At 44.5% G+C, this 27865-nt stretch overlaps 1 protein-coding gene and 1 long non-coding RNA gene across 2 annotated transcripts in view; one reads left to right on the top strand and one right to left on the bottom strand.

Moving 5' to 3' along the window:
- SLIT3 (slit guidance ligand 3) overlaps nt 1-27865 on the bottom strand; it is a 596997-nt gene that overhangs the window by 314108 nt on the left and 255024 nt on the right. The window lies entirely within an intron of this gene.
- Nucleotides 111-27459, top strand: LOC123610911. Its single transcript, XR_006718336.1, has 3 exons — nt 111-4555; nt 16522-16674; nt 27141-27459. It is a non-coding gene; the product is annotated as an uncharacterized LOC123610911 (long non-coding RNA).

Below are 27865 nucleotides of genomic sequence, written 5' to 3'. Positions count from 1 at the left end.
GCTCCTGGCCAGGTCCACCTTTTACCGAGGAAGAGGGGCTCCCAACCCAACTGCTGACTTCCCTTGCAGTCTGAACAAACCACTTGAACTTGCCATCCCTTTTTTCAAAAGGGAAATGTTCCAGGTCTTATTTTGCCTCAAAGATAAATTATTCCAAAAGCACTAATAGCAAACATTCACCATGCCCTAATTATCTGTCATACTACAGCAAGCACTTTCACACGTTTTTGCACATGACCCTCGTACCACCTCATGGTGAAGGTCCGTATGTGCTATTATTTGCATTTTACCAATGTGGAAACTGAGGTTCAGAGATGAGCTAACTTGTTTGAGGTCACACTGCTGGTAAGTGGGTGAGCTGGGATTTGAGCGAAGGCAGCTTGGTTTTTCTGCACCCAAAGTCACATTTCAGCATGAGCAAAAATTACTGCTCATTTTAGAAGAATCCAGGAAATGTAAATCGGGAGAGAGGGGTCGCCTTGGAACACAAAGCAAAAGGACCTCAGAAGGTATCAAGGCAGAAAATGGTCTTCCTCCTCTTGAAACTTCCATTCTACAGCATGTACTCCCCTCCAACTTTGGAAACCCACAGCCTGCTAATTCACTTTCCAGATCCCATGTAGCTGTGTCTCTGGGCGATCATAACTTGATGGAGTCAGCTGACAAGGTCTGCAAGACTCTTGGAAAGGTATCATTAATTCGAAATGATGCCAAGTGTCACTGGGGAGTCCATTTGCAAACACTCTCCTCCTTTCTTGCCAAAGAGCAAGCGTTCCTGTAGCTACCAGCTCCTTTCCACATCACCTTTCTGTGCCAGGCTCCTCCAGCCTGTTGGGTCTGATGCTCCTCTTCCAGCTGTCTATGCTGATGAAGAACAAACCAACAGTAACCCACAGAGGTAATACTGGGTCTGCTGTTGTCATCAAAAGCAGCCAGCTTTCCCGAAAGTTGCTTAGCATCTGATAGTGTGCATCCCAATATCCCACAAAGTAGCTCTAAGCCAGTAAACAAGTTCAACCTACATTGAGCACTCACTTTGGATCAGATAGCGTACATGATAAAGTACAGTGCCTGTCCCTCCCCCAAATTATAAATGTACTGCAGGAAAAGACTACTGGAGAAATGCTACAACATAAGGGTAATTAAATACATGCTAAATGAGTGAGCACCATTTAAATTATGGCTGGAACACATTTTGAACCATTAATTTGTATCTATTTTTCATCTATTTTTCTCCTTTCCTGTCTTCTCTCCTCAAGCAAGTAGCCAATCAGCCTTGCCTTCATTGCCTCAGAGATGGTCCACTGCAGAGAGAAAGAAGAAGTTACTGGCAAGGCTCCCTGGCTTTGGTATTCCAAAAGCTGATGCCCAGAGTTGAATCAATATGGTTTGTGGAGAACAAAGGGGCAAAAGAAGAACTGGATGGAGGAAGAGGCAAAGTGAACTGGAGAAAGTCAAAGTAGAGATTTCTCCCAGAACAGAAAAAAATACCCCGGGGCTAGGGGCAGAATGAGAGCATGAGACACCAAGAGAGACACAAGACAGAGAGACCGAGGCTTAGACTGCTGGGTGCTTAGGCAAAGAGGACTGAACCTCATGATTCTTGTCTCAATAAGACTTCCACAAGGCAGTGGCTATGTTGTATGTCTAGGCAAATACAGGCAAATTGTTTTTCTGCAAAAATAATTCTCAGGTCTCCAGTGTGCCCACAGAGAGCAGCCAGTCCCAGTGTTGCCATATGGAGGAGGTAAGGGGAAACACGGAGGTAACTTGTTTGGTTTCTGCCTTACTTTGACACTGTACAAATCCCTAGAACAATGGCCCAGACAGGGTGGAACCCGAGCAATTCTACCACAATTTCCTGGTGGCCTGGACGGATGGGGTGAAGTTGCCAGAGACAATCTAGGATGCTCTGTCCTGGGTGTCCTGTGTTTTTATTCACTAAGTCTGGCAACCCTATATTGGGCTTGAAGTAGAAACTAAGATGACAAAAATGATGTGGACAAAAATTCTTATCTGAGTTTGCAGAACTGAAATGGTGCACTGTGATTTATACTCATTCACATATAACACCTTTTATTTTTAGAGCACGTTATAGTTTATAAGGTTCCTTCACATATACTGTATCATTTGACCTTCCCAATAACCTGGGGAGATGAGAAATGTGGGTCTGATTTTCCCAGAAAAAGATAACAGGGATCAGGGAAGCTAAGTCTGCCGAAGACTTGCTAAGTCCACATGGGCCAAGGCTATAACCCAAACTGGCATTCAGCTCCCATGATGCTCTGCTCTGGGACCCTGCACTGCCCCCCGAGTCCCAGCCTGGCCCAGGCTCCAGCATTCCAGACATGACAGCACTCCAATCAGTTCCAAAATGCCTCTCACGGGCTTTTGTGAAGCATGAAGTTTCAGAGGTGTCTGATTCCAGATGATCTCTCTCTGGTTTGCAGAAGGGCCAGAGCTAGAAAATGGTTTTACTTGGTGAGGTGTCCATAGTGGAGTCTCTGTCATCTGTGGGTTCCAGGATGACAAGACTTGTAACAGGTCTAGCTACTAATCCTTTGGGCTCATCATATTCCAGGTCAGGTGACAACTGCCTACAAATAAGATGGCTTGATTCCCCTGGGACTCAGCAAGGATGGTGTGGATGGGGATTTCTGGGGAAGAAAGTTGAGCAGAGCGGGAGGCCTGACTACGGGATGCTTTGCAGAGCCTGAGAGCAGCCGGAGGAATGCTCTGTCCAGCAGCTCAAGACAGCTGCTGCCTGGGGGGAGGGGCCACTCTGTCAGAGCGCAGGGTTTTACACATCCTAAAATCTTTACTTATGGATGTCAGGTCAAAGGGAAGGGAAAAAAACTCAACCAGACTTGAAAAGTTACCTGGTTCTGCTGTCGGCAAATGGGCCGCAGCTGTTTTTGCCATTACAAAAGCTGGTGCTTTTTTTTTTTTTTTTTTTTTAAGTATGTTGTAGGAAATAAAGAATATGATCCTGGGGAAGCCCCATGTATACCACTGCCCACTTTGATTAAAATTTCATTTTTCACTCTATACAGAGGATTTCAATGGCAGGAAAATGTTTCTCTTTGCTTTGCTTTTTTTTTTAAGTGCTAGAAGACAGGAACCCGTTTTATTGCCATTTTTTATTCTTTATACTTTGATATGTTATACATATTATTTATTGCCCACTAAATAGTTAATACCAACAATGATAACTCCTCCTTGTTGGTGGAAGTCACTTCTGGGGTGTGAGAAAGGGCATCTTACAGATTGGGGAATGAGACACGGGTTCTGACAATCACCACAGTATTCATTACCAATGACTATTTTGTAACATTTCCAAAGCACAATGACACGAAGCTCTGCAGACCTGTGATGACTGTATCTGAGAATTTCTTTCAAACATCTCATCCACTGGCTTGGAGCAAGTCCTCTAAGGAGCCAGCTCCAAGGAGCTGGGGCCATTCTCGTGCCAGCGTCAGGACTCCTGGTCCATGTATCTGGCAGGAGTGATGCACTCAGAGTATGGTGCCTGTTCTGACCAGTCCGGTTCACCTGATCCGATGAAAGGTCAGCAGGACTAAGCTCTGCGCCAGGATTCCAAGGATTCCAAGTTCCCTTCCTCCGCCCCAGGCCAGTGACTTGTAAACGTGGAGGCTCTGCTAAGCACTGGGATTTTATTAAGGGCCTTGTTAAAATTTACTAGAGTCAAATAAAGAAAAGATCCAGCCTTGGAAATCATTCTCCACCCATGTCTCTCCTTCTCCCTGCTTCCCACCCCCACCCCTGATCCTACTTATTCATCCATTAAGCAACTAACTACTGAGTGAATTCGGGAAAGTTACCCGTATCACATAGCTTTAGAAATCACTTCAGAAAACGCCTTTAGGAAGGTAGGGTCACCTCTTTCCATTTGTCTTACTCTGGCAGGTCTGGCGCCTAAGCCAACAGGCAGTGAAACACTATGGTGAAGGATAGAGAGATACAAACTCTTAAATCAGGCCTGAGTTAAATCCTGGCCATTGAATTCGACTGGGATGACTTTGGGCAAGTTACTTAACCTCTGTGAGTCTCACTTTCTGCATCTATAAAATGAGACGAGTATTATGACCTACTGTGTCAAATATTGAGAGGGTTAAGGAAAGTAATGCATGTCCACTGCCTACCCCAGTGTTGAGCGCACAGCAGGTGCCAAAAATGTGAGCTATCAACAGGGGTCCCGTCCTCCCCCACACCCCCCCCCCCCCGCAAGGCTGCATTGCTCCATCTTGTGTTTAAGAGAATTTTTGCCAGCTACATGGGGAACTAAGGAGAGGAAAAGCCATGTTCATGCTGCTGGATTCACAACTTGTCCCATCCTTCTGTGATGTCATAATTCGAGCAGCAGCCCACAAATCTGAACACTAACCAGCCCTGTAACTGGTCCCCACCTCCCACACACTTTTCATCACCCACTTGCACACAACATCTGGGGCCTCTATTTCCACCCTACTATCCTGTGAGCTCACTGCCCAGATTCCATGTCCAGTGATACTCAGAGAGCCGGTATCCTCAGGAGGTAAGCATACCAGGGCCTCCAGGATCCAAGGCAGGAAGCCCTCTTCCAGGAGAAGCTGAAATTTTTCAAAATGGGATACAGGCAGGGGCATCTCTTCAAAACTGAAATCCCTGTGCTCTGGGGGACCTGAACACAGGTTTCATTTTTCAAAGGGCCAACATGTCGCCAAGATTGGGTTACTCTGTGTTCAGCGGCTGCTTGACCCCTCCCTAAGCCCATACTGAGGCAAAGACCCACCTAGAATTGAACTTGGGCTATACAGGCAGTTCAGGGCAGTCAGGGCCTGAAGCAGTTCCTGGGTTGATGGACATTTTTTGAGCAAGACTGACTCCTTGTACTCATTCAGGTCTCTGCCCAAGTGTCCACCCCTCAGAGAGTCCTCGCCAGACCTCCAAATATAAAGTCCCACGCATCCTGTCTCCTCTGCACGTTTTCTTTTTCTATGACTTCATGCCACTTATTCCAAAGCATCTCACGTATGTATTTGCTTACCTGCGCTTGCCTGCTGCCCCTAGACTGTCAGATCCCTGGGAAGAGAAGCTCTACCTGTCTTGTTCATGCTACGGGCCCAGCACGTGCTAGTTTTTGCACTGAGGAGATAAAGGAAAAGAACAAAAGACTTATAAGATGCCACACAAAAATCTAGACTCCTGCTTGCTATTGGGGCTTAGAATACAGAGAATGTTCTTTTTAGAAAGGAAGGAAGGACAGTAATGTTCTTTTACTTTTGATGTTCTAAAGATTTACCACACACACACGAACTGACTATAGTCTCTGACATCGTACACAAGGCCTGAGAAACTCAAGGTCGTTTTCTCTGGAAGTATGGCTGACCATTATATATTACACATAGTCTCTCTCTCATACTCTCTCTTGCTGTATCTAGTGAATTTGCTGAGCCCAAATTGCTGAGGGCCTGGATATCTAAAGACATGGAATAGTAAGTCAGTATAAATTTGGTGAGAGCCAAGAAATCTAAGTATTGGTGGGGGCGGGAGGCTGGGGAGATGGGATCTGGAAGAGAAAGAACAGGAACAGTCGTGGCTTTGCGAAGTCTAAAACAGGTCAACAAAAAGGGGCAGGTCGAGACTCATGTCAAGCTAGCTTCCCTCACGTAGCCACAAATGCTTCCCTTTGCTTCTCTGAGCTGGCAACAGCTTTATCTGTACATGGGGCTGCAGGGAAGGATGGGGAACAGGGCAGAGAAGGGGAAGCCTTGTTCACAGGAGGATTAAGAAGCAACCTCACAAGGCTGCAATGACTTTGTAGGCTACAGAACAAAACTGCCAAAAGGGCAAAAAGTAAAACCTAGTTATTAAGGGGGGCCGCATATCCATGTAAAAATAAACTGCACACCACCTAACCAAATGAGAACAAAGCAACACCCTTGACAGATAGATTTGGCCCAGTGCAGATTTTCTATATATTATGAAAGAATAAAACAGGAGCAGCTCTGGCCACCCTCCTTGTCATGGCAACTACCACTACCTGCCCCTTCTTAGCAGCTGTTCTTATGAGCAAGATGGAATGCTCCTGCTATAAGGGCAGGTTCAGGGCATGTTTCCTGGTGACCCAGAATCCAGTGGGAGAACTCCTGCAGGTGTGCATTTAAAGGCTGTGGGTACATCTGCAAAAGAACGCTGGAATTCTGAGTTTCAGGAGCCAGTGAGCAATGGGGTCCCAGAAGCCAGAGTCTGGCAATATGCATGTTCACACACACACACACACACACACACACACACACACACACACACACACACGCAAGAATGGTTTCTGCTAGGATTGTCCAATAGGATTGTCCAAAAGTGATACATAATCCATAGCTGTGTAACTTTGTGTAATAACCTGTCTACAGCCTTCAAACCTTTTTGATAAAATTAAGAAATTGGAATAGGTACCCTCTAAGGATTTTTCAGTTTAAAAATTTTAGACTTCTATGCAAACATTACTTTCTATGTTCTTTTGTTTTTCTCTCCCCTGCTCTTCCTGTTTCATCTTCTGCCTTTCTTCTTTTCTTCCTCTTGGCCAAGTGCCCTTCATTTGCCTCACAGGGGCCAGTGACCCCCAGCAGCCAACCAGGAAAGCCAGCAAATCAGCAACTGTTTTCACAAAGTTTGGAGTAGCTGATGTCCCATGGTTATGGTTCAACTATCCAGCTCCTAGGCTCTAAGACAAATCCCCAAGTCTCTTGTTAAGCATTAAATAAGACATACCAGCCAGTCAGCAAAAGAGAGTCTCCTGACTGAGTCCTGGTGGTATGGAACAATAAATATAGTCACTGCACCAAGAAGCTTAGTCTAATACAGAAACAGGTGCGCCCAAATGGCAACATTTCTGCTGCAGAAATCAAGACAGGCTCATGGGGGGAAATCTAGCAACTAAGGCATCATGCTGACTGTGGGAGAAGTGACTTTTGGGGATCCAGAAAGCCTTCCTAGGAGAGGGCATGATAATGTGCAAGGTTAGCAAAACATAATATCCTCATTCTTCACTAAGTGCATCTACTCCTATAAATTGAGAAATCACATCATTTGGGATGCACCCATCCATTAAACATACATAGTATGTGTAGTTATCATTTGTTGAGTGCTATCTGCTATGAACTGCACTAAACTCCTCATACACACCTTATTCAGTCCATAATAAAACAGGAGATTGATGTCAGCACAGTGTTAAGAGCATGTTGCTAGTCACACAGATTCTGGCTTTCTCTATACCTCCATTTTTTCATCTGTGAAATGGGACAAAGAATAGTATATACCACATAGGGTTAGTATGATTTTTCAATTAAATATTATATAAAGCACTTAATATAATGTTAAGAATGTAGTAAATGCTCCATAAACATTACTTATTGTTGATGGAATCATTTTTCCATATATACCTACTAATGTCTAGAGAGCGTAAGTGAGCTCTCTGAGGTCACATGGCTCGCATGTCACCACACTCTGTCATCCCTTGTGATGTAAACTATCACTGCTTGATGGCAACTTCTTTAAATTTTCCAGTAAACTCTGCACCTTCTGGGACCAGACCTGCAATCTACCTTTAAAAGTCATTGTGGGTCTGCAGGTCAATTAATCTTGCCTTGGAAAAGCCATGCAAATATATGGCATATACAGTAGGGCCTTAATTAGAGTTAGAGGTGCCTGTAGTCTTTACCTTGAGGTCAGTAGATCAGGTGCTTCATGATCATCTGTGATTCCTCTTTGCCCACCCCTCTCCCCCATTCCAGACTCTTCTGGAACATTCCCTTTTGTTCTTCCCTAATGACCCAGCTCACCCCAGGCACTGGGGGTCCCCAACACAGAAAAGTCAAGGAGTGAGCCAAGACGAGCTATGGCATGAAATGGGGCTGGAAAGGCATAGACCCAGCAATGCTGGAGGCTCTCACAAAAAGCTTTTAAGGAAAGGAAAGCAGCTACCTTGGGGGGCGTTCATAACACTTATGCCAGCCCTCGCTTGCAGCATGGTGGAAAGGGCGGGCCAAACTACATACCATCTGCAGCCAGCTCCTCAGAGTCCACTGAATGCTTCCCATAAGCCTCTATATGGCAACGGGGCCAAATTTCCTGGTTGACCTCAAAGCCATGTACTACAGCAGTAACTAGGAAGCATGGAAGAAGTGGCATAGATAATTGGTCCTAGGAGGCAGTCCTAGAAGAATTTTGTCTATAAGGAAAAGAAGAAAGTAAGAGAAAGAAAAGCCTAAGGAATGCCTTAGTGTCTTCAAGCAGATCCCAAGTTTTATTTCATTTATTTGCTTATATGGGGAGAAGTCAGAGAAGCAATCTGGAGCCAATGAGGATCAAAGAAAGGAAAAAGGGCTTAAGCTGGAGAAAAATTCCAGTCGGACAAAACAAAGCTCTTTTTGAGTGCAAGGCTGATAAGATTGCTAGGTTTCACTGTTGAGTGAGGTTATGGTTCTAAATCTCCAAAAAGCAATTCAAAAGCAAACAAACAAACCAAAACTCCCCCAAACCCTCCCTCTCCTCCCCAGTCCTTTATGTCTCCCACTTATACCATTTGTCCCAGAATTACCAGCATCATTTATACCATCTGTATTAGAATTACCTGGAAAGCTTATATAAATACAAGTTCTCAGGCCTCACCTCAGTCACTATTGAGTCAGAATCTCTGGGAGATGGGTGCACCATAAACCACAATTTGACAAGCTCCCAAGGTGATTCCTATTTACATGGAAATCAGGGAGTGAACCAAGGCAAGGTGCCTTCCACCTTGAATTTTCTGAATGTACGCATTTTATCAAAGTCATCAGAGGGCTGCTACAAAGGGCACTAAAATAAAAATGAAAGCTGCCTTTCCCAGGGAGATGGGGTTGCTCAGTGCTAGAGTACCACCCTGACCCCAGGGCACAGCCAAGCTGATGAGCTGAAGATACAGGTTCACTCGGTAACCCTTGATTACAGACAGACAGCTGACAGGGGGCTGCCAGGCCTAGCCCTGGAGGGATGGGGTGGGAAACGTCACTTAAGGGCAAATTCCTGTGCCTAGAAATCAGATCTGAGTGCAGCACTCCCATCCTCTACCAGAGAAAGAAACCTTACGGTGATTTATCTTTCTCCCTCGTCTTATCTCTGAGTTGGGCGCTGAACTGTGCAAACACACATATTGATTTGCTCTTCACTCCTGGGTGCAGGGCAGTCTTCTTGCCAAGGGACTGAAAACATCTCCACCCATTCTGAGGTGATCCAGGGGAAAGGGGAGGGCTCGAAGGCACTTATGTTTCTTTTTTTTATGTGTTTGTTTGTTTTGTTTTTTTGGCCTACACAGTGTTTTGTTTTGTTTTTAACTTGTCTTTTTTTTTTTTCTTTTTAAGTATAATTAACATACAGTATTATAGAAGGCAGTTTTCTTTTTCCTTCTATTGCAACTACATCTTTGCAACATGAACACACAGGCTGGCATAAGGGACTCCTTTTCCTGGGCATTCTTGTGGTGACTTCTTCAAGGTTGCAGAGAGTGAATTTTTGCCTCTCTCTGCTGGGTGTCCACTGGCACCCAGCCTTGACACCTAGCCTCTGCTGATTCTCCCAGGCCGATTTGTCTCCTCCTACTCTGGGCTGCTGGGTGATAGGAGGGGAAGTTCTGGCCAGGGTTGTTTCACAGAACTTTGAGCTGCATCATGGAGAGGGAAAGGGAAGCGATACTGTGTTAAGAATCAGAATCACCCAACTGTGTCAACTCATTCCCTACGACTGTGACTCTCTCACCAGTGCAAACACTGGCCCTTCTCAGATCTGGGAGCCGCCATTTTTCAGAGGAGGGGATGCAAGTGGTGGACTGCCTAAATGAAACAACATTGCCTGCCAGTCACAGTCTCGTTGGAAGTCTTGATTCTATTCCTTGCTTCACAACCAATTGTGGGTTGTGCCATATGCAATTTGTCGCTAATTACTGTCCCAAGCTAATTCAGTTAAAAAAATTAAACTAGAAAGACCTGTAGGATCACTCCCACTCCCATACATTCCGATAGATTCCTTGAAGGAAAAGGGGATTAGGTTTATCTAGATTAGTGAATTTGTCTATGCCTTGCATCTTATTTCCTATGTACTCAGAAGGCCCATAGTTATGTCATAACTGTTACATCCATGAGAATCAGAAAAACTAATGGCTTAGCAGTTTTCAGCAAATTGTGATCACCTACCACCTCTACCATTTGCTTAAAATAAGCTGGAGAGCATGCCAAAAATGCAGATTCCTGGGCCCTGTCCCAAAATACTGAGGGTGGAATCCTGAAATCTACATTTTTTTTTTAATTTTTTTTTCAACATTTATTTATTTTTGGGACAGAGAGAGACAGAGCATGAACAGAGGAGGGGCAGAGAGAGAGGGAGACACAGGATCGGAAACAGGCTCCAGGCCATCAGGCCAGAGCCCGACGCGGGGCTTGAACTCACGGACCGCGAGATCGTGACCTGGCTGAAGTCGGACGCTTAACCGACTGCGCCACCCAGGCGCCCCTACATTTTTAATAAATGTTCTTTTCATAGCTATCATGCCTTTCCTTCGAAGCATAGCTGAAAATATTCCACTTTTATAAAGGACTAATTAAGTAAGTCCCCCGACACCTCCTATAGCCTTATAATCCATTTGCTTTTGCTGCCTCCAGCATCCACAGAAAATACACATACTTTTTTTCAGTTCCTTGTAAATAGTCTAAAATGTTCCTGTTCTGTGTTTTGTTTAGGAATAAGCATGTTCCCTGGTCCAGAAAAGAGACTGGCAGGCTACAGTCCTTAGGCCAAATCTGGCCCACTGCCTATTTGTGTAATAAAGTTTTATTGGAACACAGTCATGCCATTTTGTTCACATATTGTCTATGGCTACTTTTATACTGCAATGCAGAAGTGGACAGTATGGCCTGTAAAGCTGAAAATATTTCCTATTTGGCTTTTTGCATATAAAGGATTCTATGGCTTAGAAGGGTGGAAGAGAATGGTTAGCTGTTGGACAAATCCATTTCTTTGTCTTCCTGGCACGTATCTAGACTACATTTCCTAGCCTCCTTTGCAGTTAGTCCTGATCATGTAACTGAGTTCTGGCCAAGGAAATGAGAAAAGGAATTGAGACTGGCCTGGACTGTTAAATCTCCCTGACTTGATCCTCCTAGCTGCAGACAAGCCTAGCCTTGAACCTAGGTGTCATCCTATTGGAGGTTCCAGAGATTCATGAAGGAGTTTGGGTCTCTCTTAGTCATTACTTGGGACCAAGCCACTCATGCATGGAAAACACATTTTGGGCTTTATGTAAGAGAAATAAATCTCAATCAATTTGGGTCATTACACATTATATTGAATTCACTTGCTAGAGCAGCCCAATTAATTCAATTTAAACACAGAGTTCTCTCCATAGGTAAAAGAATTAAGGAGGGAGGTCCTTTGCATTTTCAAATGCAGGATGGGAAATAATCGGTTGCTACTTGTTTATAGGGAAAGAGAAGGTTAGAGAAGACAGGGCAGTGGTTGTGGGAACTGTTTGGCCTGAGGGCTAGCCTCACATCCTGTAATGCCAGCATAATGAGTTTGTTCTCCCCATTGATGACAGGTAGAAGCCCTGTCATTCACAGTGCTAGAGGAAGGGACTGGTCCCTTTCTCCAAGAAATAAGTACCTTCAGGGGAGATGGAAAAGTCTAGCATCCAGGTTAATATCTTGTAGCAAGCCACAAAGTGCAGGGGAAAGAGTTCTGATAAGGTGTGGCAGACTTGGCTTTCAGATCTTTCCTGAAAGAATTAGCTGTGTACCTTAAGGTAAGTCACCACCCCTTTGAAGGCATGACTTCCTCATCAAAACGAGTCCACATCTTTAAAATGTCAGAACCATACTGGATTTCAAATATAAGCTAGCTCAGTGGTTTCCAAAGCAAGTTCCAAGAATCCCTGTGATCCTTCAGAGGTCCCTCAGTATCTTCTATAAGGTTTAAGGGATGGGCAATGGGCAGATTCTGGGCTTCCCACTGACTGAACCAGTATGGCATGGCTTTTTATTTATTTATGGGGGGATAGTATTTTGAAGCGATAACTGATATGTTCCACACCACACCCACCAATACCCATACACTTTCTTGTACGCAAGCACACAGGATATATTCTACCTTTGCCTTAGGGATAAATTGTCCTATACAACATAGAGAACAAAGAAATTAACTCGTGGCTTTTAAGTTTGAAAAATCTAGACCTGTGCTGTGCAACAGGACAGCCACTAGCTACATGTGGTTATGTGAATTTACGTCAATTAAAATTAAATGTTCAGTTCATTGGTCATACCAGTCACATGTAGCTGTGGCTACCATAATGAACATTTCCATCATAATAGAGAATTCGGTTGGACAGTGCTGATCTAAGCACTAAGTACTTGGGGTATACTGGATTAGTCAGAATTAGTAAATTCTCTGATCCAAAGATTTCTCCAGTTGGGAAAAATATTGAAAAGGATTGTGAAGGGAGTTGAGACACAGATGGACACATGGTAGAGACCCTTTTCTTAACCTTTCTCTGCCAAGCAGCAGGACTGGACGTGGATGGGATGAAGAATGATAGAAGCTGAGGTCTGAGGAGACCAACTGTGCCAGGTGGAGCCAAGTGAGAGGACAAAGCCTCTCAGAATTACCTTCGCTCTGTCCTGGTGCGGGGGCATTAGAGAAGAATGGATTCATGGTGGCAATTAGCAGTCTTGAAGGGGAGACAGTCTTTGAGAGTTTCCCAGAGCTTCTGAGGGGCAAGGAAGTAGAAGAATAATTTCCTGTGCTGGGCAGAACTGCAGGGAAGAAGGAAGGTGGATGTAAAGAGGGGGTTGTCTTATTGGGTGCCCAGGTAGACAGACTTAAATGCTCTGAACTAGATGCCCATCACCTCCTTCTTTATGTGGGCACCATTTAAACACCCAGGAGCATGGACACAGCCCCAGCAGTGTGTGAGGTTTAGCTTTTGTGGAAAGTGGGAATGAGCGAGAAATTGTTATATAAACTGATGTTTGCAGACTGTGTTTACATACACTATGTATTTCTTATATTTTCCTTGTACAAAGACAATCCTGCCACTGAAAATAATGAAAGGTTGATCAGTTCTACGAGTCAGAGATTAATGTTTCTTGCAGCTAAGGGTATCCTATTGGACAAAATGTGTCTGGGGTAACAGGAAGATGCAGGAAGTGGTTTCAGACCTGTCACTGTTTTAGATGAAACATAGGGTGTGTAAAGGAGACAAAATTCTCTGGCACATGCCCTAACTCCCCTCCCGAAGGGAACAAGAGCCATGACAAGTAAACAATAGAGTATGTGCTCTGTGCTTAAACGCAGAAACTCACCAAGAGGAAACACATCCCATCCAAGCTTAAAGCTCTGCCTTGCTCCACAAGAAAATGAGCAAACGATGAACAGGTAGTAAGCAAAAATGTGCTTCTTAGTGAAAGCACTGTAGCGTTTGTACTTCTGGAGATGCCCAGTCTAAAATGATGTTCCCTGGGGGCCTGAGTGGCTCAGTCAGTTGGTGTCCGACTTTGGCTCAGGTCATGATCTCACAGTTCTTGAGTTTGAGCCCTGTGTCGGGCTCTGTGCTGACAGCTTGGAGCCTGGAGCCTGCTTCAGATTCTGTGTCTCCCTCTCGCTCTCTGTGCCCCTCCCCGACTCACACTCTGTGTGTGTGTGTGTGTGTGTGTGTGTGTGTGTGTCTCAGTAATAAAAAAAATTAAAAAAAAATTTTTAAATGATATTCTCTGACTATATGAAGGGGCCTACGAAAATGAAAGCTCTGACTTCCATTATCTGAGCATACTCTCTGTGAGTTCCTGAAAACTTCCTAATCAATTTATTTATTGTCACACCAGCCACATTTTTATCACTCTGGATGGCCATCTTACAGTGAGGAGTTGCATGAGTGTCCAGATACACACAGGCATATAATGCAAGCACACCAAAGAAGGTCCTGAGAACCAAAGAAGGCTTTAGTGTGAGTTCTTCCATGAGGTCCACATGTTGGTATCTACAGCAGTGAGTCTCTTGGCAGAGATGGACTTGGGGTTTCATTTCCTCCATTATTATAAGAAAATGGTTTGTTCTTTGTAAAAAAAAAAAAAAGGTTGTGTTATATTAGGGTTCTATTAAAAACTGGAGGCAGTGGAATTTTCATTTAAAGAAGAATGATTATGGGGCACCTGGGTGGCTCAGTTGGTTAAGTGTCCCACTTCAGCTCAGGTCATGATCTTGCAGTCTGTGAGTTTGAGCCCTGTGTCAGGCTCTGACAGCTCAGTACCTGGAGCCTACTTTGGATTCTGTGTTTCCCTCTCTCTTTACCCCTCCCACATTCATTCTCTCTCTCTCTCTCTCTCTCTCTCTCTCTCTCTCTCAAAAATAAAACATTAAAAACACTTTTTTAAAAGAAGAATGACTATATGACTAAAGGTTTTCACAGGTCCTTAGTATTCTTTAGGGACAGCTCTAGACCTCTGGGCAGGAGGCCGTTGGCAGTGACAAGAAGCTATGGTAAATTCCCCAAAGCCTTCTAGGAAACTAGGGGGCTTCTAAGCTCACTGGGAAATCTCTTCTCTCTCTCTGTCTCCTCCTCTTCATTCCTACCTTCTGTTCTCTTTCCATCCTACTCCTAGCTACCTTCTCCCACGGATGTCTCCTAGAATCTTCACCCTGCCTCCTGTGCCCCAAACTCTTGGGCTCCCCCACCATATTAAAGGCCTTCTCTGCAATGTGCTAGCAGAGATAGAAAAGTTGGGTGAGTGTGTCAGTGTGTGTGTAAGGGAGCCAGAGGTTGGGTTTTCACCTGTGCTTCACCCATCTCCTCAGACAGAGGGGAGCAGGTATACAAGGGGCAGGTGCATTTTCAGAAAGGGACCAAGGACTGAATCCAGGGAAAGGGAAAGAACTGTTTTTTCTCCCGAGTGGAAACATTTATATCCTGAATTTGGAGAATTAGATTCTGCCAGAAGGTCACATTGGGTGCGTCCTGAGCTATGGGCCTCATGAGTGCTATTTTATTTATCTCAAAACCGGCTGGGACATAGGCATAATTATTCTTCTCTTATGAATAACCAACGGGAGGATCAGAAAGGTGAAGAACATGACCAATCATCCAGCTGGTAAGCTTCTGGGCCAGGAACTTAATCCGGAGAGCAGCACTAAGGTCTAGCAACTGGGAAACTCCAGGACGGCCAGTCCACCCAGGGAGGAAGAGGAGAGCCACTGAAGGGGCTATGATAACAGCTTGTGCTTAATAAGCACTTATCTCATGTGCCTTATCTCATGAGCAGCAAGGCTGGGATTTGGCTGAGATCCTAGAGTTTGAGAACTACATTGCCCCAGTGTGAGCTGTGGGCAGACACATATTCTCTAACTTCAGGAGGCAAACCTTCCCAGTACGGAGAGGAACCTGTCTATCACAAACCTCTCCCTGGGCAGTGGGAGCAGATAGGCTTTTCCTGCCAGAAGTTGCCAGAAGGGCTGCGAGGCTTTAAGGTTGACTAAGCCATAATCCTACTCTAGATCATGCTGCTGCTTCCGTTTCCTGAGCAACAGCACGGAACTGGGAGAACATACGTGCTATTAGATTTGGACAGGGAGGCGAGCAGCAGTGTTTGTCACTGGGAACGGAGTGTGACACAAACAGCCTGGGCTCCGTGCCTTGCCCAAGCTGTCACACGCACCCCATCCTCCAGAAGCAAACCGGTAGCAACCCAGAATACACCACCCCCTACTTGTCTTTAAAGAAGAGTAGCAGAGGAATGGGGGCAGAGAAGAGACAAAATGAGAAGACACAAACCCAAGACATAGGGGCAGCTTCAAAAAATTCCTACCTAGGCATATAGAGTTCTCACAGGGCCATGGGATCAGAGGCCAACTGCGACTCCTGAAGTCTCCAAGACACATCCAAGTCTCACTGAATTAGAAGATAATCAGTAAACTCAATTTCTTCTCATTAGGATATGGCTCTTCATTACTGTGGCTGGTGCTTTTTCAGAGAAGAGGTCTGAATGGAAGCGTGAGTCAGGGCAAAAAGTGCTGCAAGTTTCAGAATGCAATCCATCCTTTTACTGGGCCCAAGTCAGAGAAGGATGTGAAGAAGGCACTTTTCCAGATACAGTTTTGAAATCAGTCAGAAAGTTAAGAGAATTTCAAAAATTATCTTGGATCCATCTGGAATCTTAAAGAAACTATCACTCACAGAAGAACAGGAGTGAATTCAGATAGTTCCAGCCCAGTAATGGAAGCAGCAACTTGGACTCCTAAGTGCCTGGATCATTCTGGAAGGTCATACTTACTGCATGTCTCCTCCAAGCACTTCTGCCCTGTGGTGGATTCTGTAGACGTGATGTACCAGAGACCAAACCACATGGGTCCAGAGAAAAGTAGAGAGACTCAAATTTCCCTGGAACAGATGGTAAATTCTTCACTTTTTTCTTCTCTTTGATTTTGTTTTCTCATGAGTTCCTTCTGCAGGATGCACTATGGGGAATCCAGGAATACCTGCTAGAGACCAGGCATGCAGGAAACCTGGACATTTCTGTGGCAAAGAACCCAAGAGATGCTGACACCAACTTTCTTCTTGACAGAGAGGGAAGCACACAGCTCTGGGGGCCTTCTAGAGTCACGGTATGCAAATAATTCAACAAATGGCTTAACAGCAATGCTGTCAGAAAAAGAATTTCCAATTCTATCACCATGGTGACAGCTCATCAAAGAAAAAAAACCTAAATCTAAAAACTGCCTTCTTTGGCTGATGAAAAATAATAAATAGGGCTCCCAGGCTTGTACCTTATATTAACTCTCATTGCCACCCTGAATTCTCCCCCAGCTCCACCCTCATACCTGGCCAGGTCTTCATACAGTTACAGCCACCTGTGATTCCCCATGATGCTCTTGAGCCCAGGAACTTAAAAGACGAGTGGTTCATTCCCCAGACTCCCAAACCTCCAGCCTGCCTCCTCTTCCCATGCTCTTCCTGGCATTCATTAACCCCTGACCCCGGGTTTATTGGCTGTCCATTGCAATTTCACAGACAGGGTATTTCTGGAAGTGGCTACAAGCCCCAGATTGCGTCTACTCCAGGGATGGAGCATTCACAGGAGAGAAGGCTAGTATGTCCGGAGGGACTGAGTCAGAAATGGCACTTGTGACTTCCTTCTGTTCTAAGGGCTATGCCACAGCCAAATTTTTATATTAAAAACTGGATCGTATAAGTCTCCAAGGCATCCTGAAACAGACAGCATATATATTTTGCCATTTCGAGAACTGTGATCCAAGCAACTGCTGAGGGAGTGACGTTTTCAAGAAGTGGGGCCAAGAGCAGTGATGGAAATACAGAAGCAGCAAGCTGTAGGTGTAGGGAGGCTTGCTGCATCTTGTAGGGACAAGCAAATACTAGGGAGCACCCAGTCAATTGACTGCAGATTAATGCATTCTGACCTGGCCACACATTGGAACACTGCAAGATTATGACATACAAACAACTGAAGATCTAGGCTTATTGATGTGGAGAGATGTCCACAATATGTTGTTAGCAAAAAAATCATGCTACAAAACAACGTATATAGTGTAATCCTATTTAAAAAATTTTTTTAGGGGCGCCTGGGTGGCGCAGTCGGTTAAGCGTCCGACTTCAGCCAGGTCACGATCTCGCGGTCTGTGAGTTCGAGCCCCGCGTCAGGCTCTGGGCTGATGGCTTAGAGCCTGGAGCCTGTTTCCGATTCTGTGTCTCCCTCTCTCTCTGCCCCTCCCCCGTTCATGCTCTGTCTCTCTCTGTCCCCAAAAAAATAAATAAACGTTGAAAAAAAAAATTTAAAAAAAAAATTTTTTTTTAAACGTTTATTTATTATTGAGAGACAGAGGGACACAGAGTGTGAGCAGGGGAGGGGTACAGAGAGGGGGAGACACAGAATCTGAAGCAGGCTCCAGGCTCTGAGCTGTCAGCACAGAGCCCGACGTGGGGCTCGAACTCACAAACTGTGAGATCATGACCTGAGCCGAAGTCGGTCGCCTAACCAACTGAGCCACCCAGGCACCCCTAGCGTAATCCTATTTAAGGTATGTTTTTATGTGCCTATACACATAAAAGAGTAGAAGGCTGTATAGCAAAATGTTAATCACTGTTACCTCTTGTGGTTTCTCCTTTTTATCTTTCCAAAATTTTGGTGCCTAAAGCAATATTTTATGTGGTGATTTTATATTAATATTATATCAAAAAATCCATAAAACTCTAAAGTAGCGTTAAGAGTGAGTTTTTGGGGTGCCTGGGTGGCTCAGTCGGTTAAACACCCGACTTTGGCTCAGGTCATGATCTCGCAGTTCGTGAGTTCAAGCCCTGCATCAGGTGCTGTGCTGACAGCTCAGATTCTGAAGCCTGCTTCAGATTCGGTGTCTCCTATCTCTGCCCCTCCCCAGCTCACACTCTATCTCTGTCTGTCTCAAAAATAAATAAACATTAAAAAAAAAAGTGACTTTTCAAGGATAAAAGATAGGGATCGGGTCTCTACCCTACCAGGAACTCTGGTGGGAAATAAATTAAAGGAACCATATGGTCGCTGCCCTCACAGGGTTTGAAGTCTAAACAAGGTGATACATGAAATAATCACTAGGTCCCAGATCTTCAGGAGTAAATGAACAAAACATTCAATGATGGTGGATCATGTTCTCAGAGGCAGATAGACACAGGTGGTTAAGTGGACAAGATCATCTAGATTCCCATCCCAGATGGATGTGACATTGATCAAGTTGTTTATCTGCATGGAGACCTAGTTTTCCCATTTAAAGTGGGGTAACAGCAGAAGATCCGCCTCAGAAGACTGCTGTGCTGTTTAGGTGAGGTAAAGACAGAACACAGTGCCGACAGGGACATTCAGGAAATACCAACTATTACCATTACTATTCATTACCACTCTCACCAAGGGCTCTGTGAAAGCAGGTGTGGGCATAGCACAGACACAAGGAAGACAGCCCTTTGGCATAATATCTCCTGATGCTGACAGTCCTCTACCTTCTGGGAAAGATCCTTCTTTAGCTTAAGTGCTTGAAGAAGTTTTAAACAAAATGGCACTCATTTTCCCAGGAACAGGGAAGCCTGGCCCATGCCTCCCTGGCACAGTGCAATATTCATTGTAGTGCTTAATCTGTTGGTGACTTAATCTGTTGATGAAGCCAATCAATGGCTCCCTCCATCCCCAAGCAAATGAATTGCTCCCCTCTAATCGAAAGGCACCTTTAATCTGATTCCTTTTCACTCAACTCTCTACCATGACCCACGTGTCATTTCATTCCTTCTTTCCCCTCCTGCAAGTAATCAGCCTGGTCCAATTTGCTTGTATAAACAGGAGGCCTAGGTGGGGGGACGTCACTTGGCTATGGCAGTTCTGCTTTTTATACATCCCCCCGCCTTGTTTCCTGAGACCTTTCAATACAGCCAGACTTAGAGGAGAGTTATATTAAACAGTTTGACTCCAAACCTAAACAGCCCCTGAAGCATTAGTGGTTCAAAGATCTCCTGGTGCATTTATGAAAAGCCATTGATCTGGGAAGAGGTGTTAGTGGACTTGAAATGCACTAAGAAAACTCCTTTGCTGGCAGGAGGCAGAGTGGTTTTCATTAAGGATCTGCCCTTTATCTTGTCACATCACTGACCTGCCCAAGCCGAGATGGGTATTTCCCCTTGCCTTGAGAGGAGGCTGCCTCTGGTTAGAAGTCGTGATAAGAAAGCATTCATTTTTAAGACAGACACAAAGGACAGAAGTGACTTGCTTTGCGAGCGTGAACCCCAAATCTCCTTTATATTCTAACTTTCGTGATCACTTCTGATGCATAAAAGCCTTGAGAACACCATGGGTCATTCCCTGATGTTTGGTTCTCAGGACTAGGAAAATTGGGGGCAAGATGCAAATACTTGGACTTCAGAGCTTCAGGAACTTGAAATACCACCTAGTACAGGGTCCCTTCTTAACCCGGAGGACCATTTATCAGTTTCAGGACAATGTAAATTGCCTTAAATCTCCCTTCTGCTGCGTACTACTAGGTGACCTGAGATGCATTCCTTCCTGTTGCTGCCATGATTTTCTCATCTAGAAACTGGGCCTGATGCCCTCACAGGGTTGTTGCGAGGATTAAATATGGTAATACATGTAAAGTGCTTTGCACGGTGTCTGGCATAAAGTTGACACTTGATAAATGCCAGCTATTATTATTGCTTGCTATTACTATACTATTATTTATGCAGCTTAAAAATTGTGAGCAACACTTTGCATGTCATGCATATGTGCATTTTCCCGGAATAGGTCTATACACTTAATTTTCATTTTCTCCTAAAGGGGAAGGACCACTAATCTAGCTAGACTTTCTCCTTTAATTGATGAGTAAAATCATGCCCAGAGGTTTAGAGTGTTCTTTCCAGACAGATGCAAAGCCAGAACCAGAACCCCCAAATCTGTTGATTCACTGTCCAGTGCTTGGCAAAGTTCTGAAGGCACTAGCGAAGGGAGCCCAAGCCTTACCCAGTGGTGCACAGAAGAAGTGATGTATGAATAAACGTGGAACAGGACTGAACACATATTGGCAAGGTTAAGGCAGAGGGGATGTTCAGGGGTCTGGAGGTGTGATGGCTGTGGAGATGCCAAAAAACTCTTGACAACAGTAATCCACAGGAGAGGCAGTGGGCAAACCAGAGTGAAGGGGGGAGCAGGTGGAGGCCACCAGCCAGAACTTTCTCCAGTTACAGACTTTTATGCATTCCCCATGCATAAAAAAACACATTTATCCTACAGGCTTTACAATATCCAAGATAATATGCATATTTGACTTAGGAAATAAATAGTTTTTGAGTTCTGAATGATTGTACCTCCATTTCCCAGGAAATGCAGCCCCAGGATTTTGAGGTTTGCATTGTTCTTCCTTTGACTAGGTTCTTCAAAATGCTTTCGTTTTCCCTAGTTCAGTGGTTCTTAAGTGTGTCTTTAGACCACCACCATCAGTATTCCCAGGAAACTTGTGGGAAATGCAAGTTTGGGGGACCTCCTAAGAACAACTGAAGCAGAAAGTCTGGGGGTAGGTCCCAGGAATGTGCTTCAAAAGGGTCTCCAGGTGACTCTGAAGCACACTCAACTCTGAGAACCACTTATTTAGGCCATCGGTGTGGCAGAGAAACATAACAAGGAAAGAGGGCTTTAAAAAATCTTCCAGAAATTTGAGACCCTGGAATACACTTCTTTTTTTTTTTTTTTTTTTTTTTTTTTTGGTATGGAATAAACTGAAACTAGATTAGTAACCTAGTTCCTCTTGTATTTTGCAAACAAGAGATCTTGGAGGGAAGTGGAAAATAAATTTCAAGGCCTTTCATCTCAGTTACCATGACATGTTCATTTAGCATTGTGTGGGGAGGAAGGGAGAGAGGGAAGGAGGGGCAGCAGTTAGGCTTGTAGAGGAGAATACACAATTCCAATGGAATCCACTGTAATTTAGGGGTAATTAGCGTCTGCACATTCTCTATCCATGAGGCTCCATTAATCCAGTTAATCCTTATCTTCCAATCAAAAACAAACATCCTTGAGTGTGCTTGGGATCCTTTTAACACATTCTGCCCACCTGGATGCTGTCCTCTGCCTTGTAATCCAGAGCTTTTAGGAGCCACTTCAGCTCCTGGGAAGGGGGGACGACTCACCGTCTTGGCTGGGTCCTGCCAGCTCCTTGGAAATAAGCCCTCTCCCAGGCTGCTCCCTCGCCCGAAGCACACGTTCTCTGGCTAGACCTGGCCTCTCCCTGTCATTACGCAAGTCGCTCTTGGTACTCCCTTGCTATTCTGGGCAGCCTTCCCTGACAACTCCTTGACTTCCCCTTGCCTAAGCAATGCAAGAGCTTGGATAATACTAATGCCTTGCATTGCTAAGACGCTCTGCTGTTTCCAGAGGCCTTTCTTATTTGCTTCACGGGATCCTCCAAACTACTGTAAAATCATTACCCCTCTCCGCTTTCCCACCCACTTTGGCCCCCTGCAATTTACAGATGGGGGTCATAGAAGCTTCCAGGGGTTACATAACCTATCAAATTCCCACAGATAGCAACTGGATGACAAGGTAGGTTCAAAATCAGGTCTCCTGATTCGCAGGCAAAGACCTTCCTGCTATAGAACACTGTTTCTTTCTGACTACCCACCTAAATCCATAACACTAATGAATAATGCATTTGTGCTTTCACTGTGTTTATGTCTTTGGGACGCCTTTGTATCTGTGAAAATAAGTGTGTCTTCATTTAAAAGCCTTTATAGAGAAGACATCATATCTGTGTAACTCAGGCTCAAATAATAATATAAAGTGCTTCTACCTATTCAAAATATTTTCATTTTCTCTTATTTTGTCTACAAAACAATCCAACAAGTAGGATAAGCAGTATTATATCTATTATAATGGTAAGGAAACTAAAAGTTGGCCAATAAAAGCAACTTCCTGGCTCAGCAATAGAAAGTGGTATCATTGGGAACAAAATACAGACTTTTAACATCTGGTGCTGTATTTATCTACTAGATGCATGGTTTTAAAATTGTGTTCTGAAAACTGCAGGGTTCTTATATGCCACCTTGGGAACTCCTAGGGGAGCCATGGAAGGGTGGGGCTGGCAGCGCTCTGGGTCTCCTACCCTGGGTTTAACTAGAATGTTCTCTCCCTTAAAAAGCAGCTTGGAAGCTGCTGGCAGGTTGTCATTTCCTATATGAAGTACCCAGCTTGTAGTACTTGTCAGGTATAGACAGTGGCTTCAGGATAGTACAGTTGCAGGCGGCCCCGATCAGCCCTGAGGATCTTATAAACACTTCTGACCTCCCAACTTGCTGTCAGTGTGGGAGGTGAAAACTGTGCCCTGTCCTCAGAGAGGGTAAGCTAGCCCACAGCATTTTCATATTCTGTTCATCAATTCAACAAAATTTGTTAGGCAACTACTATGTACTAAGTTCCGTGCTAGAGTTTGGAACTAGAATAATAGAAAACCAGTATGAAGATGACTGATTCCCTGCCCTCATGCAGCTTCACACCAATAAATAATTCCAAATCATAATAAGGACTAGGAAGGAAAGATCTGCCTGCTGTACAAAAGAGTAAGGGTGGGGGAGGGGGTCTCATCCACTTAGGAGGTCAGAGAATTCCACTTTGTGGAGACAATACTGAAGCGAGGCTTTCTCGGCAGGGTAGAGACGGAGAGGGAGACCATTCCTGCTGCACAAAACAACATATTGTCTAGATATGAAGCAACGAGAGTGTGGCCTGTTTGGGGATATCAAGGACATGAGCTGGCCCAGAGTGCCAGGAGATGGGAGACGGGTCAGGTGGTGCAGGGCTTAGAATTTATGCAAAGCAAAATGGACAGCTACTGTCCATTTGTCCGATTTTGGCTACTGTCTGGAAAAAAAAAATGGGGTTGGTCAAGGGTATAAAGCGAAGAGACTTTTAGGAGCCTCATTAGGGTGGTTTTGTATATATGTGACTTAACTGGCCCAATTAATTTCTAATACTGGAAGTAACACTGGATGCTCTTGAGAGTGGAGCCAGTTGTCAGAAAGGAAATCCACGGTCACACAGAGATGCCCTTGGGAGATTTTATAACTTAACGTGGAAGGGAGAGAGCAGGCAACATGGACAAGACTTTAGAAGAACAAGAGTGGTAAAAATGAGAAGTTCTACCTTAGATTTGGATGACAAGGTCCCAGCCCTGCACTATTACATCTTATTTGTAACGTGAGACAGGCCATTTAACCAAGCCCTTAGGCCTCATTTTCCCCAGCTGTGATGAGGGTCCAATAGCCCAACCACAGCAAGTTATCAGGCAATCCGATTACATAATGTAAGTGCAAGTACTTTGTAAATGATAAGGCATTCTTAAAATACAGGATGCCATTATCATTAACCATGTCAGTATATACACAGTAATTATAATTATACTTCTGAGTAAATATGGAATAACATTTTTTTTATCTCCAATTGCATCCCCAAAGTAAGTTACTAGCCACCAAGGAATTTGTGTTCTTAGATGGGTTCAGAGTTTCATTATATTCCACCATAAATCTACCTTTAATTTTTCAAATGATAAAGTTGTACAATTACTCAATTTTATTCTTTAGAATTATCATATTTTCTCAAAATTATGACTATAGCCATACTTGCTTCATACTATATCTCCCAAACCTTAGTCATTTATGTTTTAAAGTCATACTTTTAAACCATAAATGCATAAAGATACTTGGTATTTTATTTAAACTGAATTTATATATATTCCCTTCCACTTTTAGCTTTAATGAATTTAAATCTCAAGAATATCACTTGTGAAATATCGATTCCTAATTCACATTAAAATAGTTGGAAGGCTATCAACATACAAATAATCTGAACTATCAGGATCTCACATAACATCAGCAGTAAACACTATACTTGGGAAATAATAGCTTGTACCATTCATATTTCAGGGACTTTTTTCAGTATCAAAATTAATAGGGCCTTTTGCTAGCCGAGGGGTTCTTAACGTTAGAATCACCTGGAGAGTTTTTAAAACTCTTGATGCCCAGCTGGATCCCAGATCAAGTAAACAAAAATCTTCAGGCACGGGACCCTCAGTATACTACCAAGTTCCCTGGGATGATTCTCATTAGGGCCCAGGTTGAGAACTGACCTAGATTCTTGGGTGCCTTCCAAGGCTGCCTGGGCCTCCTAGGACTGTCCAGATATTGAGGACAGACATGGGGAAAATCTGGCAGCAGTGGAGTCAATCACTGTTTTTGTCTCATTCAGAAGGGACTAACCATCTGGATAAAAACAGTAGCAGTGCTACTACTAATAGGCAATATTCACTGAAAGCTAAGTTTACATCAGTTACTCCTCCAAGTAGTTTATGAGAATTACTTCATTAGTATTCATAGGAATGCTGCAAAGGGGGCACCATAATAATCTGCTTCTGAGATGAGGCATCTGAAGCCCAGAGTGGTGTAGGGACTTGGCCAAGGTCACACAGTAGAAGTGACAGAGCTGGAATGGAGGACCCTTGAAAGCAAGCCCAAGTCTCCATCCTTTGTTCATGGCTTGCTACTTAAAACAGACATCTTAGGGCCTGGAATCCTGTTCTATGAACCAGAATCTCCTATCTCTGTGCCTTCTTTAAAAAGTTACTTGTTTGTTTATTTTGAGAGAGAGAGAGAGAGAATGCAAGCGGGAGAAGGGCACAGGGAGAGAGGGACAGAGGACCTGAAGCAGACTCTGTGCTGACAGCAGAGAGCCTGATGTGGGGCTCCAACTCATGAACCGTGTGATCATGACCTGAACTGAAGTCCAACGCTTAACTGACTGAGCCACCCAGGTGCCCCTCTGTACCTTTTTATTAGACTCCTTTCCCTATCCCTAATTTGGCAGATGAGTACATTATATTGGCATGCAAATAAAGGCCTGTAGAGGCTGCAGTATTTCCCAGGTCCTATAACCAACTCCACGTGTGGTCTTGGGAGAGTCCCCTAACTTCTCTTGGATGGGCTTTTTCTCATTTGAGTTGCAACAATGAACTCTGCCTCACAGCCATTAACGTCGGAAGAGGAGGCATCCAAAGTGTTGGGTCCCCACTGCTCCTTGCGCTGGAGAAAGCTGCATGGGGAGGGAAGGATGGTTTCCAGCAGCCCAGAAGTCACTTTTCTCCTTTGTAGGATCCGGTTTCCCCCAACAGACTTCAGTCTGAATAAACAAAACTAGATTAACACACCTAGGGGATCTTTGAGTCCAGTCTGAGTTTTTAGCATCCAGCTACAGGGAGGTGAGAAGAGTCTGTTGTTTTCTAAAAGAGAGATGAAGAAACCACCCTCCAATTATGCAGGAGATTCTGCCTCACAGTTGAATAAAGGGCATGAAATCGGATGTTTTCAAGCTCAAAATAAAGCAGTGGAAAATCCACCTCCCTTCTCCCTCCATAAAGAACATCTAACACATTGCGTTTAATTTCCGAATAGGGCAATGTTCTTTTTAAGGGAAATGTTAAGCAGGGATTAAAGACACGATGGGCTGTGTAACTCTATCCTCAGCCCTTTCATTGTTAATAGTATTTTTTTTGGCGGCGTCTGTGCAGAGATGTGGGAAAAACCAAAGTCTTATGTAAATGAGAAGTGACACACTGATAAACCAAGCGCCAGACCTGAGGTCTTAATTACACAGGAGTCTAGATGTCAGAGTGAATGCAGCTTATTGACGTTCAGAGATTTCACTCAGTATTAAGTTGGACGACCTTCTTCCGGGAGCAGACAGCAAAGCGCAGGTTTCTCATTACTCAGGGCCACGTTCGCAAATGGCAAAGGGCTACGTTCATGCCTGGGCACTTTTCTGGATAGAATACGTCCCTGAACTCTGACACCCCCACTTGCTTGCAGTGGCACAAGCAAAGCAAGGTGTTTGCAGGTGTTTCCAGCTGTGGAATAAACTGCTGGTAATTGACAATGGTTCTTAAAAGCAAAGGTCTCCAATGGCGTCCCCCCCCCACACACACACACAATAGCCTACCCTCCCCCCATCTGGCATCGTTTGTGGCATCTGACACACTGTCAGAGGCATGATTTCAACAGCTAATACTCCTGCGAAGTATATGAAAGCATTAGTAGCTACTTTTTAAGGCTGGGAAGCCTGCAAGGTCAATAATTAACAAGCATTTGTATTACTGAACAGGACACTTGGGGGACATAGCTCACACAAGGCGTTGCTGGTGGACTGGAGTCAAGGGAGGTTTATATCTCCTGGCTGGGGGCTCTTTTCATTAGCTTGACACTGTGGCCATTATCCTAGGGGGTGCAGGCTGTGTTTTTAAAAGGGGCTTGGGCAGAACCTAACAGTTCTCAGTGGGTGTTAGGGTCTTTGCCTTGGAACAGAAAAACAATACATCCTTTCCTTCCACCCGTACTAATTAAAGTGTCAGGATGGAGCCCCAACACTGATTTGACACATGACATGACGTCCCTTGTAATCTGACGTGTCTTAGGCTAACATCAAAGTGCCGTCAAGGAAAATGAAGCGGGATACTTAGAGTGTGCCCGTTGTAGGCTGACATATAACTCCATCCAGCTTCATTCACAGGCCCTCGCTCACCAGGAGATTAACCCGTCAGGCTGTCGAGTGAGAAGGGACGGAGCAGACCCTGACAGGAGGCCCGCAATGCAGGGGAAATCAAAACAAATCCACCTGCTCAGGGAAGACTTTTTCGACACCTCGTCCCCCTACGGACATCTGTGGCAAGTGTCATCGCGACCACTGGTGTGGCACTGGATCATTTATGACTGCCTCATGACATTATTTTTCACTGTTGTCTTTGTATTGTTGTTTGACGACTTTGTGTAATGGTCTCTTCTCACTCCACAAATAAACTGCAGCACCTGGCAGGCGGGGAGCAGCTTGAGCACGTGTCTGTTCTAGCAAACTCCTCTGGTGACTCCACGAAGGGCTGGCTGGTTTTGTTTTTGTTTCAGTTTTCAATCTGGCATGCACCAGTACTTTTGGAGAATACGATCAAAATGAAGGATCACAAGGATGAACACGGGTACGGATGTCTTAGCAGTGTCAAAGTATGATGTGTCTAAATGTTTACTCTCAATTTCTGTACTTCTCTGTCCCAGACCAGTAACATACAGTTCGTCAACCGGCACCAATCTGCACGCTACGCTTTGAGTAGCACCATGGCAGAACACTGGGGTGCCTGGAACAACGTGGAACCTAAGATATCTCCTCAATATGTACCTGTTGATTGAAGATATATGTGCTGGACATATAACATACACACACACACACACACACACACATTATGT

This window comes from Leopardus geoffroyi, chromosome A1 (assembly GCF_018350155.1).
Source record: "Leopardus geoffroyi isolate Oge1 chromosome A1, O.geoffroyi_Oge1_pat1.0, whole genome shotgun sequence".
Taxonomy (NCBI): Eukaryota; Metazoa; Chordata; class Mammalia; order Carnivora; family Felidae; genus Leopardus; species Leopardus geoffroyi.
Note: the sequence above shows the minus strand (reverse complement) of the source record. Positions and strands in the feature narration are given on the sequence as shown.